Source organism: Danio aesculapii, chromosome 23 (assembly GCF_903798145.1).
Source record: "Danio aesculapii chromosome 23, fDanAes4.1, whole genome shotgun sequence".
Taxonomy (NCBI): domain Eukaryota; kingdom Metazoa; phylum Chordata; class Actinopteri; order Cypriniformes; family Danionidae; genus Danio; species Danio aesculapii.
Window position 1 is genome coordinate 45,607,623 of NC_079457.1, and position 17,284 is coordinate 45,624,906.

Below are 17,284 nucleotides of genomic sequence, written 5' to 3' on the forward strand. Positions count from 1 at the left end.
TTTAATGATTTAATTAGGACAGTAAGGTCTGACTTTGCTGAGACAAAAGTCTTGTCACTGAACAGAAATAATGTCCAGTATAGACTATAAAGTCATGCTGCAGTGGAAACAGAATGAATATTGTGTCTGACTCCATCATGAGCTTGGAGGACTGCATCCATACATCTCTGCAATGACTCACTGATTAATAAAGTCAATCTGGAATGGCAAAGAAAGTGTTCTTGCAGGACTCCCAGAGTTCATTAGGACTCTTTAGATTCATCTTCAACGCCTCCTCCTTCATCTTACCCCAGACATGCTCAATAATGTTCATGTCTGGTGACTGGGCTGGCCAATCCTGGAGCACCTTGACCTTCTTTTCTTTCAGGAACTTTGATGTGGGGGCTGAAGTATGAGAAGGAGCGCTATCCTGCTGAAGAATTTGCCCTCTCCTGTGGTTTGTAATGTAATGGGCAGCACAATAGTCTTGATACCTCAGGCTGTTGATGTTGCCATCCACTCTGCAGATCTCTCGCACGCCCCCATACTGAATGTAACCCCAAACCATGATTTTTCCTTTACCAAACTTAACTGATTTCACTGAGAATCTTGGCTCCATGCAGGTTCCAATAGGTCTTCTGCAGTATTTGTGATGATTGGGATGCAGTTCAACAGATGATCCATCAAGAAAATCTACCTTCTGCAACTTTTCCAAATGATCAACTAGAAGTCGAGTTATTATTTTGTTGCTCTGACAACTGGGATCCACGACAAGACTTTTGTCAGGTAGTGTGTGGCGGATAAGAGAGCTCTCTGATTTCATCTGAAATACCTTCATTTGTGTTCAGAAGATGAAAGTAGGTCTCAAGCGGTTGAAACAACACAAAGGTGAGTTGACAATATCAATTTCTGGGTGAACTAACCCTTTAACCTGATCTAATATTGACAATCATTGGAAAGCGCTAAGTGTGTACGTTTTATATTTCACCACTGTTTTACAAGAAATAATGTTTAATGACAATAATTTAGTACATCATGATACAATAAAATACACCAGGAGTTGGAGCCTTGATGAACGCTTACAATTACTTAAACTTCAGTTTTTATGTTAACATTGTCCCTGCCAGATAAAATATGTTCAGTCAGCTGTTTGTGAAGAATAAAGTCCTTCAATTTTTTTTTCAGAACACATTTCTAAACATTTAATAACTCATTTCTAATAACCGATTTCTTTAATCTATGCTATGATGACAGTAAATAATATTTGACGATGCTTAGATGTCAGCCTAAAGTTACATTTAAATGTTTAACTAGGCAAATTAGGGTAATTAGGCAATTCTGTAGACAATCATAAAAAAATATTGCTTAAGGGGGCAAAAATATTGACCTTAAAATGGTGTTTCTTTTATTCTAGCCAAAATAAAGCAAATACAACTTTTTTCAGAAGAAAAAATATTATAGGAAATACTGTGAAAATTTCCTGAATCTGTGAAACATCATTTGGGAAATATCTGAAAAGGAAAACAAAAATTCACCTAAAGGCGCATCATTCTTCAACTGTACTTTATCCCTAACGTAAAGTACTTTGGGTGTACATCAGTATCAAAGGCTAAAAGTTTTGTCCATTCATTCATTCTTGGATTGAATGAAATATAACTGTTTGGCTAATATGCAGCTCAATATTACTTGTTAACCAAAGGCAAAGCGGAGCAATGAAAATTCACAACTGACACAAAAACACAGCCTTGAACTCCTGCTTAAACTGATATAATAATAATACAACGGCAGCTACCATATAGAGCACAATGAGGAAAGTTTTTCAGAGTGTGTCTTCATGAACTGCGCATTCTGAAAGCTGGCCGTCAGTACGATTATGAGCTCCTTCAAATATCTTTAAATATCCTCCGGTCAGTGTGTAGGCAACTGTGAACGCTGTAACGCAATGTTCAGTACTCCCACATTTGCAGTGTTATTAAGTAATAATCAGATTTATTCAATGCTTTATCATTTAGTGAGATGAGATTTAGCTGTGTTTACATAATATTCAAGATTATATAAATGGAAAAGGTTTGGCTGATATGAGAGGCAGGCATGTGTAACTATATAGCAGTGACACTTTAATATAAATTCACAATTGTTAATGTTAGCTAATGCTTTAACGTCTGAAGTATGTAAGTTTTTGACTCTTTTAAAGCATAAACTTACCATAATATGTTTGCAGATGTTTAAGAAACATGCTAAGTGAACATTCTTGTTTATCTGAAAAACAATGCTGAAGTCAGGTCTGTTTTGGTCTATTTAAAAATGCCAAATGCCAGTTCAGCCAATTATATTTCAGTACCCCAGGTTGCCTTGGTGGAAAAGAGCGTATTTCGTTCAATCATTGAGAAAGGCTCTCAGAGCATGCGTCCGTGACCGAAATTGTGACCTCCGGTGGACAGTAGCAGGCTCCGAAATGAGACGCAGATTCAGAGTTCCACATGAGGTTATTAACTAGCAAATAATATAAATATTAGGAACGTAGGTGGGCAGTTTACACTGTAACTCCGTGTAGATTTGCAGTGATATGGAATTTGGCTGTTTACACCAGACGAAACATGACAGAAATTTAAATACAGGCATTCACAAGCACAGAATAGTGCACTCACTGCACTCCAACGAAATATTAAACCATGACATTATTAAATGTAGATGCTGAATCACTGACTTGTGCTGGTTTGTCTCAGTTCTAAGGTTCAATTTTAATGGTTTATTTTATTTTCAAGATCTGAGTTGAAGTATCTGCTGCTGCTTTCAGTAGTATGGCAATAAATGTTATGTAAAATGCCATTCAAACTCACATTATTAGCATTTAACAGTGAATAAAGCTCATGAGGTGTGAAGTCCAGTTGTCAATTAATTTATTTGTTATAATATTTTTATTTCTTTCATTATTAGTTTATTGTATAATGGATGTTTTGCTTCTGAATTTATGTATTTATATTTAATTAAGAAGTTTTACCTGTTGTGCCCTAACGGAAGTGGTTGTAAGGTGACCGGAAATTAATATCCCGAAAGGTATGCGATGGGAACGGAAGAGCATTGTGGTGTAGACTTCGTTTTTATTTGCTCGGCTGGTTGTCGAATAGAGAACTGGAGAGAGCTTATAACATCTGTGATCCTGCGAGGACTATTTGTTGCACTGTGTTTACTAAGTATGGCGTTAGCCGGTAATGCTGAGATCCACGAGTTCGCGTCAGTGGATCACAATTGCATATCGCCAACGACCCTGGACATCCCAGACAGCACTGATCTCAGTGGCTCCTCTGGTGGCGCTGGATGCGACACCCCCTGCTGACTCTCTCCTATTTCTCCATGCACTATAGCTCCGGTTCTAGAGAATTCCCTGGCTCCAGTAAGAGCAAACTGTTGTTTATTTGCCCTTTGAGCGAAGGGGCAACTGTGTTTTATGCCACTATAAATGCAAGCACCATCACAGGCCTGCAACACAGTTTATTTATTTGCTGTTTATTTGAAATGAAAAGCTTTATTTTGAAACAAACCTTTATTTCTTTTGTTTGTTTGTACCAGATTGGTTGTAGTTTCATAGTTTATCCTGTTGTTCGCCTGTGAGATATAGAAGCCGTTTCTAATATATAAATCCTTCTATCGTGTGCCGTTGCTTTTATTTAGAACACGACCTAAATCAGCCTGAAGGCTCGATAGCAAGTCTCACTTCTGTTGGTGACGTCAATCTGGCAACCTGCTCTTGCATGTGTTTTGAACCAGGGGTGCAATACCTAGTTCAACCACTATGTCAAACTTACATACTGCACCTTTATTTCAAATTCATTCATTCATTCATTTTCTTTTCAGCTTAGTCCCTTTATTAATCTGGGGTCGCCACAGCGGAATGAACCGCCAACTTTCCAGCATGACCTTCCAGCTGCAATCCATCACTGGGAAACATCCATGCACACTCATTCATTCATTCATTCATTCATTTTCTTTTTAGCTTAGTCCCTTTATTAATCTGGGGTCGCCACAACGGAATGAACCGCCAACTTATCCAGCATATATTTTATGCAGCGAATGCCCTTCCAGCTGCAACCCATCACTGGGAAACATCCATACACACTCATTCACACACACACACACACACACACACACACACACACACACACACACACACTACGGACAATTTAGTTTACCCAATTCACCTGTACCACATGTCTTTGGACTTGTGGGGGAAACCGGATCACCGGGAGGAAACCCACACCAACACGAGGAGAACATGCAAACTCCACACAGAAATGCCAACTGACCCTGTCGGGACTCAAACCAGCAACCTTCTTGCTGTGAGGCAGAAAAAAAAAGAAATCTTACTGCTTTACATTTAGTTTTAGCTTTTACAATTTTCTAGTCAACTTTTATTAGTCAAATTAACAAAAAATATTAAGTTAAACATTGTATTACTAAACAATAAGTTGAAACCTGATTAACTTATTAAAATAAGTTAAAGTAACAAAAACATGTGCTGTCATGACTTTATCATATTTTTTAGTGTAAGGCCTCATGCATCTGAATTCTGTTTTTCTGTCAGTATTAATATTATTAGTGGACTGAAATCTGAATGACTCCAGAAGGATTTTGATGCAAAATAACACTCTTTTGGATTAATAATAATAATAATAATTATTATTAATATTATTGTATATATAGGTTATTTACAGCTGAAGTCAAAATTATTAGCCCCCCAGTTTATTTTTCCCCCAAATTCCATTTAACGGAGAGTTTTTTTTAGCACATTTCTAAACATAATAGTTTTAATAACTCATTTCTAATAACTAATAATTAATAAACAAATAATTTCTTATTTTATCTTTGCCATGATTACAGCAAATATTGTTTGACTAGATATTTTTCAGGATACTATTCAGCTTAAAGTGACATTTAAAGGCTTAACTAGGTTAATTAGGCAAGTTATGGTAATTGTATAATGGGTATCATTGTATACAATCGAAAAAAAATGCTTAAGCGGGCTTAATAATATTGACATTAAAATGGTTTTAAAAAAATTAAAAACTGCTTTTATTCTAGCCGAAATAAAACAAATAAGACTTTCTCCAGCAGAAAAAACATTACCAGACATACTGTGAAAATTTCCTTTCTCTGTTAAACATCCTTAAGGAAATATATGAAAAAGAATCACAGGAAGGGCTAATAATTTTGACTTTAACTGCATCAATTTAATATATATCATGACGGCGACATTATGAACAGATGTAACCCCCTGCATGCATGATGAGGACACAAACAATGATAAACAACACAGAAACGACAGATCCCTAATCCTCAAATCGGGCTGGGGCCGCAGAAAACACCGTGAGGCGGGTGTTTGCTCGCCGGTGGTTCCCTGTCGTGTGAATGACGGCTCCGGTTAACCCCTCCCCCACCGGCGGACACCGAGCACAGCGTTGCGCACATCGTGATCCGGTGGATGCGGAGGGACACGGCGCGGGGTCACCTTTATCACTGCGAACGGAGAACCGCACGGGCTCAGACGGCACTTTTCGGTAGGAAACCATCGTATTTCCAATGTACAGCTGATGCGCAATGGTGTGGTTTGGAGTATAGTCTATTTTACCAGGGTATTGGTCTTGTTAAAAGTGTGTGTGTGCGTGTGTTAAAGCGTCACTCTCCCTTTTTATAACCGAAATAATCGTTTTCTGAGGCTGTTTTCGGTGTATTTCGACAAACGAATACGATTAAATGAAATAAATAAATAAAGGCAGACATTCAGTCACGTCGCTATTGCTTTACTGACCTTAACTATTCGTTTGCTATGGTGATTAATTATTAAATCCAAGCTAGTAAACAAACGAACGACTGAAATGATACCGGCACTCATTAATGTCGGTGTACAAATTGTTATAACGAGTAGCTGAGCGCAAATGAGTTATTTTAGCCTCAAAAATATGAGCAAGGCCGTGTTGATAATCATCATCGCATTATATGGCATCAATATTGGTGTTTTTTCCTCAAGAGCACCGGAGGTTTGCTTTGCAGATATGGCTCGCTAAACAAAACAAGAAAATATCACCTGAGGTGTCATATATCGACAAATAGCACACATATATACAAGTATTTCGCCAAATATTCGACGAAAATGAACAGACATCGGCTCGTTTGTTTTAAAATCTGTCGGGAAATATAAGGAGTGCGCCTGAATGAAGGATCCCGGCGGCTGCTCGTTACATAACGGCGAGCAACAACAACACTTGACGGTCCTCGTTGATGATGATGATGATGAAGAAGAGCACCGACCATGACAGAACCACTGATATATTCACCACACACTAGCACAAATATAATCACTGGGCCTTTCATTTAGCTTCTATTCACAATATGTTATGTTTTAGATCGGATTCTTCTTGTTACATTACACGAAAAACCTTATTCGTACACTGTGCGCATATATTCCGTGGCAAATGCTCCTCAAGAGACTGAAAATCTACACAAGACTTTGATAGACTGAAGGACATGACGTGCCCCCTCGCGTCACCAGTGCATGTTTATACAGATCATCTTTTTGTAGCCAATCAGACGCAGTTCTGCATTCAGACGAGCACACTCAGGGTCTGTCAGCACAGCAGAGGCCTGTTACAGTCTAATAAATGCTGAGTTGTTTTAACCAAAGATTGGGTCAGATATTTACGAACCCAATGTTTGGGTTAAGTTTGTCACCTTTAATCTGTTTTTCCGTATATGACCCATTCATTAATTTTCCTTCGGCTTAGTCCCTTTATTCATCAGAGGTTGCCACAGCATAATGAACCGCCAACTTATCCAGCAAATGTTTTACACAGCCCTTCCAGCTGCAACCCAGTACTGGGAAACACCCATACACTCGCACATTCACACTACGGAAAATTGAGTTGATTCAGTTCACCTATAGCGCATGTCTTTGGACTGTGGGGGAAACTGGAGCACCCGGAAGAAACCAACGCCAACATGAGGAGAACATGCAAACTTCACACAGAAATGCCAACTGGCCCAGCTGGGACTTGAACCAGTGACCTTCTTGCTGTGAGGCAACAGTGCTAAACACCGCACCGAGCCACAGTGTCACCCCAGATATGACCCAAAGTTGGGTTAAAACAACTCAGCATTATTTTTAGAGTGTAATTTCAGATCAAATTATTCCGATTAAATTTGAATCTTTTTGAAAAATATTTAACAAGGATATTTTTCACAGTATTCCTTATTAATGGAGAAAGTCTTGTTTATTTTAGTTTGGTTTGGAATTAAGCTTATTTTTAAAACTGCTAAGGTACACTGAACAAAATGACGCCTGCAAAACAATTTATATGGGTTGAATTTACATAAACAAATTTAAATGTATTAATGTTCAGCTTAATTTGTTTGTTTAAATTCAACCCAAATTAAGTGTTTACAGCCACAAAAAAATTAAGTAATTTTAGGTATTAGCCACCATTTAAAAAGATGCTACAGAACAAACTATAGTGTCAATCTAGGGCCATATATACTTGCAAAATAAAAGAGTTTTGCAAACAAAAAATAAAGTATTGAGCAAAAAAAATAAATAAATAAACAAATGCAAATCTCCAAAAATCGCAAAGCGAAAATTTATTTTTGAGAAATAAAAATGAAATTTGCAAACAAAAAAAAAAAGAACTGAAAATAAAATCAGGCAGTGCAAAAAAAACAAAAATATTTGCTATAAAAACGATATATATTTGCTATATATATTTTACTAAAACTATATATTTATAGCATTGCATTTACAAAACAAATTGTTACAAGGGAACCTGCTGGGCTGTAAAACCACCTCGGTGAGACAGTGTCTCCAAGGTAATGACCTCACTTAATTAGAGGCAGGTCTGGGCCTGCCGTAAGTGCCCAAGTTCCCTTGACTCCGCCTCCTTGTTAAATCAGTGCCATAAAGTGAAACGTGTAGAAACGTGCAAAGTGAAAACAGCATCGCAAACTCACGGTTGACAAAAAAAGCAAATCAAAATGAGCATTGCAATTGACTGGACGAGTTTTGGAAAGCCAATGCTATACAAAATGTTTTCCAAATATATATAGGTTTTTTCATTGCAAATATTTCAGTTTTAAATATTTAACTTGTTATATAAGTTTTAATATTTGTTTTTTGCACTGCTTGATTTTTATTTTCTATTCTTTTTTGTTTGCAAATTTCTTTTTCATTTCTCAAAACTTAATTTTCCTTTTGCAGTTCTTTATTTTTGTTAGCAAAATTAATTTTTATTTCTCAAAAATACATTTCCGCTTTGCGATTTTTGAAGAATTGCATTCAATTATTTATTTTTGCTCAATACTTCATTTTTTGTTTGCAAAACTTTCTTTTATTTTGCATGTATATATCAATAATATCCAGCCAATAATATCCAGCTGCAGGCCCGTCGAACCACACACGTTTTAGGCACACACAATCTGGGACACACAATCTAGGCAAGCCATATATGGTTACGACGGATGTTAATGTTATTAACGTCTTCTTGGACATCGTCATCGATATATTTTGATATATGTGGTTAATAAATATTGTACACAATAAACAATAGTGTTTACTTTATTTCACAAATATTGCGATCGAGACGGGCAAATGGGAAGCGTTGTTTCCGATCGCCATTCAATATAATAGACTGAACAATTTCCTATCAGTCATCACGGATGATCAGTCGTTATTATCTGACAGAGTCAATATCGCAGATACTCGTTTGCTGGCCTTGCTGAAAGATCTAAATTGGACATTTTTATTTTATATAATTTTTATTTTTTATAATTTTATATAACTATATTATATATTGTTTGAATGATTAACTATAGTAATTCATTTTAATGTGACACATTATTGTTTGCTTTTTATATTTTACAACAAAGTGATTTTAACCAAGCATGATAATATTAAGATCCAGAATTAGTTTATTACACTTAATCCTACAAATAGACGGTCCATTATGTTTTCTTTGTGTATGTGGACACGTGAATAAAGTAATAAGTGTCTTTAACCAATTATTTTTATTTACATAATTTGGGTTCAGAAACTGCAGAGATGTTCAAATGATCGTTACGATATAATAATAATAATGACTGAAATGGGAAACCATATTTGTGAAATTCAATAGGTGGCGATAATGCTAAGGAGTTAAGTTACCATATATGGTTTGCCTAAATTGTGTGTGCTAGACTGTGTGTGCCTGAAATGTTTGTGGTTCTGCGGTTCTGCAGCTGGATATATCTCGTATATATGGCCCTAGATTGATCAATAACAAACCACTGTTGTCCAGTGACTTGTTTAATTAACCTAACTAAGTTAACATGATTGCTTGCTCGGATCGGGACTGCGCATTTAGGGATTTTCTCTTCAGTGTTTGGACTTTCAGCAGTGAAATTTAAACCACACTGAACTTAACTAAAACTCTGAAATCTAGACTTTACTAGAACTTCTATGCTAAGCTGCTTTGACACAATCTACATTGTAAAAGCGCTATAGAAATAAACATGAATTGAATAATTAACCTAGTTGCATTTAAATCACGCTTTAAACTTAAACTAGTATCTTGCAAAATAACTAGCAACATAATAGGGCTTTCCCCATGGAAAAGACAACAGAAATGTTAATAGAAAATATTTAACATTGAAACTGTTATTTAAAAATCTGTGGAATTAAAATCTCTGATAAACAGCACATGGGAAATATTTGAAATAGTATTTTAACGTCTAATTTTGACTTCAAATGCGCACATATCATAGTGAGTGGGATGATGAGTTGTTTGTTCGCTGGCTGTTTTTTTAAGCAAAAAATAATATACATCCATATTCATTTCCATTGAATTGAATCGATTGAAGCTGACTGTCGGTTCAACCAGAATAATCAGCTACTCAGTATTTGGTATTTTTGTCTGATAGATGGAGCTCGGTCTAAATTAGTTCATTGTTAATTAATTGATTCAATTTTTTATTCATTTGTAGTCATATTCAATATACATACTGAAGGTTATGTTGCAGTGTGGTGGCTTTAATTCTGTAAATGTGCATTTTGTTTGCTGTATGTACAGTCAAGTCTAATAATATGCATAATATGCAAAAAAAAACAAGCTGAGAATAATTTTTTTCCACAATAATGCCTCTTGTACATTGTCTTATTATCTTTTTGGACAAACTTATGTCATATCCGGTCAAAAACAAAAAAAAAGCAACTTGAAGTCAGAATTTGCGAGGGGTATGAATAATTTCTGCCTATAGTGATGTGAGCTGTTGTGTTGATCGCTGTCCATGGTGCTGAAATCAGATGCGCACCGTTTAACATGTGACATCATAAGCTTCTTTTAGCTTTACATTCCCTATTATATTTTCTTGAACACCTTTAAGTAGTATTTTCCTCTTTATTTATGTAACTCAGAAAATTTCAGAGGAATGAAGCATCTTAAATGTCCTCCTCACGCACTATGAGAAATGTCAAGTTATTTCATTGTGTTTTTATCAAACGTTTAGTTTTCCATTGGGTTTGAGTTGTCCGTTCATCATGTGAAAGACAGAAGCCAATCATATGCAGCCAGAGCCAGAATAAAAGGGTAACAGGGTATGAACTTAAGATCCAGGATTTAGGTTTTTAGTTATTTAAATATGCAGATGATTTGGCAATTGCTGGCCAGCTGACTAAAACAGGTTAGAAGGAGATACCTTGTACTAAACTTATATAAATTTGCTTCAAAATTGGTGTAAAAGGCGTTCACTGGAGATCTGTTTTAATAAAACCAAGGAGATGATAACTAGCAGAAATAAACTAGTTCTTAGTCAAGGATTGAAACCTCTGGTCCTTGAGGGACATGAAATAATCCCTCAGTTGGATGTTTTAAATACTTAGCAACATTTATTGATAGTGGATTGAAATTTGCTGCAATTTTTAAAAAAGCAATGCAGAGATTACATCTCATTAGGAGGTCACAACAATTTGGAGTGAGTCAAGATGTTCTGGAGATGGTATACAGGAACGTGGTTGAAAGTGTTGTGAGTTTAACATGATTGCATGGTTTGGACTGTTGCCAATTAAGGAAAAGCAAAAACTGTCGAGTAGTAAAAATCACCAGTGCAATTGTAAAGCACAAAGACAACCAAATGAGAGAGAATTAAACTCATTCAGTTCTACACCTCCATCATTGAATCAGTCATCTGCACATCAATAACTGTCTGGTTTAGCTCAGCTACTAAATACGACCTCCAAAGACTACGTCGAATAGTTCGGACTGCTGAGCGAATCACTGGTACAACCCTTCCTACTCCCCAAGAACTGTACTTATCCAGAGCGAGCAGAAGGGCTGCCAAAATCACTCTGGACCCCTCACACCCAGCACACTGCCTCTTTGAACGTTTACCTTCTGGTCGACGCTACAGAGCACTGCGCACCAGAACAGCCCGACACAGAAACAGTTTCTTCCCTCAGGCAATCCATCTCATGAACACTTGATGATAATAATTGTGGAACCAACATCACTACTTGCTATACACTTTTATACACGTATACACTTATTTAACAACACACTTTACATGCCAATATGCACATAACAGCTGCACATATAACGTTGTATATAGTAATAAACATGTACATACATTTGTCAATCTGTATATTTGCACTCACTACTTACTTCTATTTTTATTTATTTATTTTTTGTCCTGTCTCTGTAATCCTATTGCACTGTAGAAGCTCTGTCACCAAAGCAAATTCCTCATATGTGTGAACATACCTGGCAATAAAGCTCTTTCTGATTCTGAATAAACAGAAAGCACACGTCATTATAGAAGATTGTCCCCATCCCTTAAATATAAAATTTCAGCTCTTGCCATCAAAAAGACGTTTTAGGCAACCTCAAGTAAAGAAAAATGTGGATCAAATGTATTTTGTGCCGACTGCCATTAGTATTTTTAACACTGGGTTCTAAGTATGTATACACTGTTAAAAATGGCTGTGATTTCAACAGTAAAAACTGTAAAAATACTACAGTAAAAAATCCATAACCTGGTTAACAGTATGTTTCCTTAATATATACAGTGAATAACCGTAAATTGACTTACCCAGAATTCCCTACATGGCTTTTTATGCTTTCTGTTGACATTACTCTGGATCTTTTAGTTGTTTCCCCATCAGTTATATACATTAGAGATTTATGTTACATCTAACGTTGATAAACAATGTTTATTTCATGACTTTAATGTTATGTGTGTTACTCGACTGGTGTTTAGTAGCTGACAGTGAACGACACTGAGCACCTTCTACACACTGATACACTTCTCTGCTTGTGGGGAAAGTTGTTTGAGATGAGTATTAGTTCATTATGTAACTTTCTCATCACCACCTGCATATGGCTGTGTTAACGTGTCTATCTGTGTAACAAATCATGTGTAGATGCTGGTAATTCACAATACAGACATATTACATCTATAAATTAATCAAATACGGTAGTTTACAGTAAAAATGAGGAATTATTTTACGGTCTGTACTGTATTTTAACGGTAAAATACTGGCAACCACAGCTGCCGTTTTTTTACCGTAAATTTGATGGATTTATTATTTACAGTGTAGGGTTTAAATAGGGTTTTTAATGTGATATATGATGACATTGAATGTATTTGTGAGGCCTGTTTTTTCTGTGATGTGTGTAATGTGAACGCTGATGTGGTTGTGTGGTGAAACCAAAGATAAATTTCCACTTGTGGACAATAAGAAATGTAAAGTAAAAAAATTACAAATCTGCGAGGTGTTAAAAAGTCTTAAAATGTCATAAATTTAAAAAACCCCAAAGTTTTAGGCCTTTAAAAGTCTTAAATTTACTGAAACATTGGGTTGTAGGTCTGAAATCATTTTAATTTGAAATCTTAAATCATCTTAATTTTCTTATGTCCAGGTAAAGCTTCCCTATCAAGACAACACTCAATCGCCAATAATCCATCTCAAATCTTTTTTATGTATTAAAGTTTTTTATTGCAAAGAGAGACACTTCACAACAGCTGTTAGCCATTTTTACTGAATATTGTGCGAGTTAAATTCCCTAATCAGGAAAAACTAAAGCAACACATCCCTTTACAAGATCTTCCATTAATACAAAAACTATGGCCTATTAGAAAAAAATCCTTAATGTTTAATGTATAAGTCTAAAATTCATTCATAATGGTCTTAAAAGAGTCTCAAAAAGTCTTAAATTTGACTTGAAGAAACCTGCAGAAACTAGATTTGATCCGTTTATCTCTCGAGTCCTCGGTTTGGTGGAATATTTTGTCTCTTTACATGCTGGCAACATGCATTAACATGGCATTAAAAGGTGAACCAATCATAGGTCACCCGGCTGAGTCTGTTGGCATTGGTTAAGCTTAGATGAGACTGTCAATGTCACATGAACGAACCACTCATAGTTAAACATTTTAGAACAGATGAGGTGACCTAATCACAGATTAAACAGCAGGTAAACAATGAATCATTTTCTTTTCCTTATAGCATTATGACTTGTTTGTGGCGTGATCAACGTTTGGGCTCGTTGTAGATGTGTTTGGAAGCAACTTGTAACATTTGAATGATATTTCGACTTATTGAACAAAATGACTTGAAAAAAGATTCATTTATATCGATGAACGAGACTTAAATGTTTGAGTCAGTAAAACGATCCACATTTCCCGTTACTATTCCACGTATGCAGTGGCTGTCCGTCTTATGATGTCAATGTGATCATAGCAACTGTATATTTAGCACTCCCTTTTTCCATTAGTTTGCTATGAGGGAATGAAAAGAAAGCTCCGCCCCCTACTCAATATTCAGTTTGAAGCACATCAGCATCCTGAACTAAAAGTCTCAGTGTGCGCTTGGACAGGAAGTCAGGTGTTTGTTAATAGGTATTGATGATTGCATCACCGGATCTTTCGCTTATATCATCAAAAGTGACCGAACTCCAATCAGACTCCAGTCCCACATGATCAAGAACTGTTTGACCAGGCTGTGGATGGAAGCTAACATTATTGGCTCACCATTCACTGCCATTAAATGACTTATCAAGAACCAGATTCAGCTCAAAATCTGCTTTCATGTTCTACTAAAGAAAAACATCAGCCACATGACCTGTGGGTGAGTCATTTAACAGGAAATGTTCATTTTTGTGTGAACGATCCCTTTAAATCTGTATGTATCGCTCCTCCGTTAGGGCGTAGGTGGAGTTTTTCCATGACTTTCATGAACGTTCAGTCCCTGAGGAGTAACCCGGGGTTGAGTGTCTCGCTCAAGGGCGAAACCTCTCGTCTCTCACAGGATCTTATGTTTACAAGCTTTAACCATTACAGACTCTGAGACTCCTGTCTGCTACTGTAGACAATTATTGTAGCCGATGAACAAACATCTTCTTTTTGCTTGATCACTTTTCTTTTGACCCACTGTAGCCTTCTCTGGGACTCAAAACATACTGTCTTCAGTTTTTTTAGTTCAATTAAATGAGTCTTTTTAGTCATCTCAACTTACATCAATCAAACTCACTTTGAATATTAAGCTGAACTTTGGAGACACTTTGTAAAAAGGAGATTCACTTACTAAAATAAGTAAAATATTGTCATGATTTTTGTCTGAATTTTGTTTATAATGAACTTTAGTTCTCTGGATAACATTTTACTCGACGGGCTGTTCATAAGACTGTCATGACACCTTTATACACTACCTGACAAAAGTCTTGTTGCCTATCCAAGTTTTAGGAACAACAAATAATAACTTGACTTGATCATTTGGTATCAGAAGTGGCTTACATGAAAGGCAAAGGCCTCAAGATTACGCTTATTTGACCAAAATAAAATATGATCATGTCTTGATTTTTAATGATTTAATTAGGACAGTAAGGTCCTAAAAAAAATGGAGACTCATCAAACCAGGCAACGTTTCTCCAATCTTCTATTGTCCAGTTTTGGTGAGCCTGTGTGAATTGTAGCCTCAGTTTCCTGTTCTTAGCTGACAGGAGTGGTACCCGGTGTGGTCTTCTGCTGTTGTAGTCCATCTGCCTCAAGGTTGGACGTGTTGTGCATTCAGAGATGCTCTTCCTCAGTTGTAACAAGTAGTTATTTGAGTTACTGTTTTGCCTTTCTATCAGCTGGAACCAGTCTGGCCATTCTCCTCTGACCTCTGACATCAACAAGGGATTTGTGCCCCACAGAACTGCTGCTCACTGGATATTTCCTCTTTTTCAGACCATTCTCTGTAAACCCTAGAGATGGCTGTTCGTGAAAATCCCAGTAGATCAGCAGTTTCTGAAATACTCAGACCAGCCCGTCTGGCACCAACAAACATACCACGGTCAAAGTCACTTAAATCCCCTTTCTTCCCCATTCTGATGCTCGCTTTGAACAGCAGATCATCTCGACCATGTCTACATGCCTAAATGCATTTAGTTGCTGCCATGTGATTGGCTGATTAGAAATTTGTGTTAACGAGCAATTGGACAGGTGTACTTAGTGAGGTGGGCCGGTGAGTGTATATTATTATAATTCCTCATAACCTTTAACTAAAATAACTCCCCCTCCCTCTTTAATGATATCTCTTTAATGATATCGATTGTTGACTTAAACAGGAGGGCGGAGTTAACCTGTCACTCACGATAGATCCACCAATAGAAAAACCACAAACATCAGTTATCTATAGACAACCTCAAGTCCTGGACACAGTCTCGTCCAAAAAGCCATTTCACTTTGCTGGGCATCACAGAAGGGAAGAAGATACTGCCCCAGCTTTCTGTTTGTACTGTAACCCTCAGTGTTTCCTCCAGGGAATATCAGAAGTTAGATTAACAGCCCAATCGTGTGGCTTTTGTGCTGAGGTTGTACTGTAAAACTCTTTGTGGCTTCACTTAGTCAGTAGCATCATTCAGTTTTTATGATAGATTTGGCTTTTTGATGTAAAGTAAAGGGTATTTGTAAATGGTGAGTAAATGATGACAGAATTCTCATTTTTGGGTGAAATATCTTTCTAAGACAGTGTGTGAAATCTGAATGTTCATCCTTTTGCCAGCAGCTAGCTCTCTGCAACTCTCTCATGGTTGCCCACTGAAGCTAATGCCGAGTTCAGACTGCGTGATTTTCAAAGTAGTTGCGTCACGGATGTTTTCGCACTGCATGACTATCTGGGTTAGCGTTCTGTCGGTGCTGTGTTTACACTGTAGGATGGGTCGGCGACAGGAAAGTTCACACTGCATGACTTTAAAATAGGAAGAATCACAGACAACTTTGTCCAAACTACGTCTCACAAACAAACAAACACGAGAAGTGACATGAAAACAATGCGAGGTCACGTAATATATCTTTCGTTATTAACTACATAATGGAAAAAGAAGGCTTTAGCTTTAGAAACGCGTGACGCTCACCTGGCTTTTGAAGAGAATTAACGATCTCTCCTCAACTTTCTTTTACTTTTCAACCTGATTGTGATATTGCTCAGATGACACGTCAAACAGACACAGTGCTCCTGCCAAATTTACACTAGTTTTTCCTCCATTTTTTGGGTCCAAATAAACTGAAAATGAGCGCTTTTAACTTCTCCCCTAGCCTCCCGCTGGTCCGCAGGTAGCTGTACTAGTGAATGCTGCTTTCTCATTGGCTGTAGGTGATCGCGGATGTTGTTTTCAATCAGAACTCATTTCACATGGCATGATTTGAATTGCAGACAGCTCCAGATATTTAGCATGCCAAATATCTCACGGGCATCGGCAATTCGCTCATATCGCGTTCTTGATAGTTCCTACTGTTTGACTGTCACTCACGTGAACGAGCACCCATTTGCCTATGATTTCAGGCATTTGTCTGCGATTTCACAAAACCTGTCGGCGAGCCAAAATCAGGGCTGAAATCATGCAGTCTGAACTCGGCATAAGCAGAGCTGAGCCTGGTCAGTACCTGGATGGGAGACCACATGGGAAAGCTAGGTTGCTGCTGGAAGTGGTGTTAGTGAGACCAGCGGGGGGCGCTTAATAGCGATGAATTGAAATGGAATTGCAATCATGATTTGAAACATTGCGATTAGCTAATCGCAAGAGGCTGTGATATGGAATATATATTATTCAACCCAGGCTCATTCTGAAAACGTAGTCCTGACGACATTTCTGGAGACCGTGAATTATGTAGCCGGAGGTACGTATGGCTGCATTTCGTTTTTTAAGCGAACGCTGCTGGGCAGTATGACCCCGTTCCTTTTAGCGCTCGCCGGCTGACCGCTTACCTTCGTGCGGAGGGCTTTCCCGCCGCAACCAGTTTGTCCAGTTAG

The 17,284-nt window shown here is 37.2% G+C and overlaps 1 protein-coding gene across 1 annotated transcript in view; it reads left to right on the top strand.

Annotated features, from left to right (window-relative positions):
* Positions 1–5,388: 5,388 nt before the first annotated feature.
* pacsin1a (protein kinase C and casein kinase substrate in neurons 1a) overlaps positions 5,389–17,284 on the top strand; it is an 81,663-nt gene continuing 69,767 nt past the window's right edge. Inside the window, exon 1 of the mRNA XM_056450070.1 lies at positions 5,389–5,534. The gene's annotated coding sequence lies outside the window, so the exon portion shown is untranslated. The remainder of the gene's footprint in view (positions 5,535–17,284) is intronic.